The sequence below is a fragment of the Triticum aestivum genome, chromosome 5A (assembly GCF_018294505.1).
Source record: "Triticum aestivum cultivar Chinese Spring chromosome 5A, IWGSC CS RefSeq v2.1, whole genome shotgun sequence".
In the NCBI taxonomy this organism is placed as follows: domain Eukaryota; kingdom Viridiplantae; phylum Streptophyta; class Magnoliopsida; order Poales; family Poaceae; genus Triticum; species Triticum aestivum.
Window position 1 is genome coordinate 19,105,388 of NC_057806.1, and position 6,173 is coordinate 19,111,560.

The window sequence follows — 6,173 nt, forward strand, 5'->3', positions numbered from 1 at the left end:
GAGGAGGAGGGGGCCGCTGGCAGAGAGGGAGGAGGAGGGGGCCGCCGACGCCAGAGAGGGAGAAGGAGGAGAGAGGGGTCGACCTTGGGGTGGAGGAGGAGCACGGCGACGGCGGCGAGAGCGATAGAGGCGATGAGAGAGTGTGAGGGGGAGAGGGTGAGGACGCGCGCGGGCCGGTTTGGATAAGGGCCCTTAGTGGTAGCGCTTATCCTAAAAACTGCTGCTGCTAAAACCTATAGCAGTAGCGCTCTCTATAAAAACACGCTACTGCTAACATCTATAGCCGTAGCGCTCTCTGTAAAAACGCGCTACTGCTAACGCTAAGCATGTAAATTTTTTCAAAAATACATTGGTCATCAATGACCTTTTTGTATAGAATCTAAATTGTCAATAGGAATCTTCTTCGGCCATAGATCCTATACATAGAGTTCAATGAAGACAAAGTGGTTGTAATGGATTGAGAAGCACCGTATTTAAGGTGGTAAAAATTCTGTTCGCGGAGCGAGGTGGGATTAAACTTTGGTCTTATTAGGAGGGGACTGAATTTATCAGTAGCACTTGTCAGAGAAAAAGCGCTATTGCTAAGATCAATAGTAGTAGCGCTTTCTATGCATGAGCACTACTAGTATCCCTAGCATACCTGGAACGGTCTGTCAGTTTTAGTAGTAGCACGTTTTCTATCTCCAGCGCTACTGCTATGCTCATATTAGCAGCGCTCGTGCTGCCCAAGCGCTACTGCTATTTAGCAGCAGCGCTTGTTTTGTAAAAGCGCTACTGGTGAGCTCCTGTGTATAAGCATTTCCCTAGTAGTGAAAAATAATGTATAATTTTATTGTCATTATTATGAATTTATTATATCTTACATCATTCTGCATAAACATTGAACTCCGCTACCCACGTCGGAAGTCCTAGCTCAGCCATTGGGAAAGAATTTTGGATTTCTCCATGTTCCCATGACCACGGTCGGCTCTCAGACCCTCTTTTCCTCCTCTCCCTGACTCACTTCCACCGCTTTATCACCTGAAATATCAAATGCATTCGTACTTCCCACCTTCTCTTGTCAAAATATTTAGGCAAACCAAAAGGAAGATGAAGACTGCCTAAGATCGATAGGAATATGAGGCATCGGGAAAACACAAAGAAAATGTGTACCTCCGACACTAAAGGAGAAATCAAGCTCTAGAATTTCCTCTATGATCCTATTCCCAGTGCTCTTAGAGTTTCTCTCGTCCTCTTCTCGGCTCGTTCTTGAGCCCTTGAACTACACACCTTTAACAATAGGAATCTTATAGTATTGAACAATGTTCTGAAGTAGGCCTCTACTGCATTGCTCTATGATGCACAGATACTCTGTCAGTAAATCAACTAAAATAATGCACCTACTGCATGTTGCACCATATAGCATTGGAGGCAATGATGTCATGCACACATAACACTCATTGTAAAACAGTCTAACCCCGGGTGGTTCATTTATAAGAAGGGTAAGGAAGTGAACCACTCTATTGGATTCTTATTAGGAGTGAGCAGGGAGAGTGGAGAACAAGATACATCATATATGTGCACAAAAATTCCACAAGCATCGCACTTCACGACTGGGTTGACAAGGAATCTCCAACTAACATCTCATGGATTTTCATTCTAATCACAAACAAGCATAATGATATGACCATAGACCATACTAATCCATATACATTGCAGGTTCGAGCTTTTTGTATCGATCCCCCATCAACAATTCATATTGCTTCATGTGTGCAATCAAGTTTATCGGGTCCTGGTGTTTTTAATGTGTGGATTTAATCCATAAGACTTTGATCTGATAGGTCCAAGAGGCAAATTTTTTGTTCGATCTGGAGTCGCTACCACATCAAACGTTTTTGTTCGATCAGTTCGATGGTTCGCAAGGGACGTTTTGTTTCATCTGAGAGCTACCCTGATCAAATGTATGTTCATTATTGGGGTCCTATAGTGTTTGGAGCCAGAAGGTCGCATGCTTGGAGTACTAGTCACATTATCCGTTAGTCTCTCTAGTTTTGTTTGGTAAGATAAGAGGATCCTATGTAATCAACATGGCTGAATCGTTAATTAGTTAAAATCTTGATTAGTTTGGATAGAAGAGAGAAGGAGAGTGTTTCGTTGTTGGTTTGCTTATGTTTGGATCGCCAGTAGAAGAGGCTGGGTACGACCATGTAAGGCATGAATTTGTTCTGATCAGAATTGAGAAAAATATCAGAAAAGTACCATATTCGGGTACGCCAAATATCTGTGTACGTTTGCTACTGTCTGACAGATTTAGTTGATGCTATGCATGTGGTTTGTTCTGATCGATTATGTTTGTAAGTTGTAGTCTTTGGTCTTCTTGCATATTGTTTGATCCAAAGAATAGTTCTACTACTTTTATGTACACCATTGTTGTGACGATCATTCGTCGACTTTTTTGCTATTTCATTGAGTAATGTGAAAGATCAGGCCAACAAAAGACTCAACGCCAATCAAGTAACGTCTGATATTGATAAATTCCTATTGAAAATAAATAAGCAACGCATGTTCCATGTTTAGTCCAAGGAACAAGAGTTCCAACAAGAAATCAAAACTTGACAAGCAAATCAACACAGCTATTTATGTTAGAACATGCTAATTTAGAGGCATGGGAGGCTTTAGAAAAACACAAAACAATCTTGGCCCCTAAATTTAGGGGCCAAGAAGTCTAGGCCTTCCACCATGTTCCCATCCCCATTGCTTGGAAAAGGAACCTAAGTCATCACAAAAATAGTGAAATGAACAAAGCAGTAGAAGTAAAACAAAAGCACAACCAAAAACTAAAACTGAAGCCAGGAAGATGTATATTGTCACTCCATTCACAACATTTTTGCAGATCATAAGGGAGTGGAAGGAATACCTAAGAACAATAGGCTTGGGAGGCATCAGGAAAAGTCCAAAAACAAATGGTGGACCCTAGTTGGACAGGGACACACTAGTTTAGGCCTTTCTCCATGTTCACATGCCCAATGCTCTTAGATGATCATTTTCCTCCTCTTCCTAATGTGCCATCAGTTCCCCATAATCTAAATCCAAATGCGCACATTTCTTAAAATAATTGCACGAGCAAATAGGAAAAGGATGGAATACCTCAGAACAATAGGCATGGGAGGCATCAGGAAAACATAAAACAATCTTTGCCACCTAAATTAAGAGGCCAAGAAATCTATGCTTTCCTCCATGTTCCCATGCCCACCGCTCTAAGATACTCATGGCTTCCTTTTCCCTACTCGCTATCAAGGCCTCATGACCTAAACTTTACAAATTATCAAGGTTTTATCATGGAAACACTTCCTCATGAGGTAAAAGGAAGGGGAAGGAGAACCTAAGAACAATAGGAATGGGAGGCAAGGGGAAACACTGAGGCAGATATCCACCTCTGGTCAGGGTTTCCTCCGTGTTCCCATTCTCACCGCTCTTAGAGTATTTCTCCCTCTTCCTAGCTCACATTTAAGGAGTATTACAGAGAAGGAACCTTGAACTTGTGAGGTATATATAGGCTTTTATGAAGTACTCTAGAGTGTAAACTATGCTCAACCTTGTGAGCGGAATGCTGAAATCAATGAAAACACACACATATCTGCATGGTTCACCATGGGGTATCATTGAATGACACTGGGCCATGTAACATCTATTTGTTAATATGGGCACATGGAGGGAGGATTTCGGGAGATCTTTTTCTTATGCATAGCTAAAGAGAGAGAAAAAAATTCCTTGACCCTGAACTTGCATTTACAACAAGTGGGAAGGTAATAAACAATATGGTCCTTCAGTATTTTTTACAAGAGCAAGGTGGACGAAGAGATAATAATCCATGTTATGAGAGATCACCAGAGTCAAGCCAATAAATATCACAATTACAAACTAATATGGAATACCTTGCACTAGGCACTAGTACAGGACCCCCTAATTAGCAGCGTGTGTAAGTGCCTACTAGCAGCGTTTGGCTGGCACACTGCTAGTAGGACGCCATTAGTAACAGGATACTAGCAGCGCTCGGGCCGAATACAGTTGGTAAGGTAGAAACTAGCAGCATTCGACGAGTGCACACTGCTGTTAGGTCCTGATCTAGCAGCGTTCATTTTCTGCAATGAGGAAAAGGAGGCTCTCCTAATTAGATCATATGCCGAGGCAGTCGTCTATTGGATCATGCTTGCCGGCCAGGAGTAGGTTGAGATGGTCAACAACACTTCTTGTTCGTGGCAAAGCTCTCTTTCGCTCTATCGTACCATGATGCCCCAGATATCCAGACCTTCCGTCTAGGCAGCCCTTACTAGCCAGCCAGGCATGCAGTGGCAGTCCGTGCCGGCCTCACACCATTTCATCAACATCATCACTGACACGTATCTAGCATGTCATAGCATGTGAGGACCCATCTATATTTTTAAGTTGGTCATGACGGACGCCCCATCCGCGCCATCACACATGTCCATCATCACAACAAAGGCATCATGGGGTCCATCCATTCCATAGGACGTATCCCTGGTAGACTATGGTAAGCACAAAAGAAAAGTACCTGGAGCATTGTTGGCGCCGCCTCTCCTGTGACTTCTCTCATGAACACACATCATGAAGAAACTCTACACACACATACACATCAAGGAAGAGCACAAGAGCTTTGCATAGAGGCCCTGCCCCTTGGTGTACACATGATGGCTACATTTTTTCTGTGCCCAACCGGCTCCCTTTTTCATTGACTCAAAGCAGTACATATATAAGGGACTCAGGCACCTTGTGCCACGAACTCACACCACTAACCGGCCTCCACATTCGGCCACTAACCAACTAACCCATGCAATAAGCTAGCTAACAACCCGCTGGCACACATCCACCTCTCCCTGGAATCGCTCCATCCTGCGGAGGACTCGGCCGGCCGGCCACTGCTCAACCGACTCAATGCATATTGACAACTAATGTCAAGATTAATGCGAACAAGCATGACTGCTACTGTGCTACACACCCATGGATGCAAACATGAAGTGGGTGCCTGACATGATCCAACCCGGCCCGCGCCAACATTCGAATAAACTGCGAAACCAGAAAACAAAATTTCAACGATGCATGGGTTGATCGTTGCCCATGTGCTAGCAATCAAATAGCCGTGCACACCCCGACACAAAACACACAGAAGACAAGCAAAAAAGAACCGTGCGTACAATCAACTTATCAAGGGAAAGAACACTATCAAAGGGTACTCACAGAACAAGTGCACAAGAAAACGACAGAGAGGCAGAACGCCGTGTCCAAATGTCGGTCAGGCATTCCAAAACACGACATCTGGACTGGGGCTGCAATGGTAGTAGACCGGATGGCAAAGGCTCCTCCACTTCCCCAACACAAGCACCAACACACGCAGGCTAACCACAAGGGTCATCCGGGAAGGCGTCGCGAAGAAACGCCCATCCCATCTTCATCGTGGAATCTCTGGAACCCAGGTGGGTTCCGTAGCTGCAATCGCTTTCTCGTCACGTGCCATCCAGTGTCCAGGCAGCGTGATCGTCATTACTACGTCCGGCCGCATCGGCTTGATCGGGCACTCATTGAGATTGTTCATGGTTGTTGAATGCGAAAAATCAACACGGGCAACAAATCTATAAGTATTGATTTTTTTTTCAATAAAAGCAAGCGGGAAATCTGTCGCGCAGCGACTTACATTATATTCATAAAACATCTAAAACTAATTACAGCCGTGAGCACGTCCACGGTGATGAATAACAGTGGGACGACCACTACGACCACCACTTTGACCCCACGGACAACATCAACGTCCCGGCCACTGGCACAGACACACCCACGGACAACGCCACGGGCATGGCCCTGGGAATCCCCATGGGCACGGCCAACTTCCTCTATGAACACGCTTATGGTGTGGTGATGCTTGTCCTTCAGCTCCGCTATCCCGTGGGTAAGCTCCCTCATGAACAAGCGCACCTGCATAGCCTCCACAATGGCAAGCTCCATCTCTGTCCATGAGCCTAGGAGACGATCAATCGGGGGCTGTTCCTGTAGACAGATAATTTGCAATACGATGTATTGATCGGGGTGCTGGTGCACGCATATATAATACAAGAAAAGGTCTCTACCTCAACTATACAAGACTAGGAGGTGGGCCACAACTCCAATACACGTGCAATACA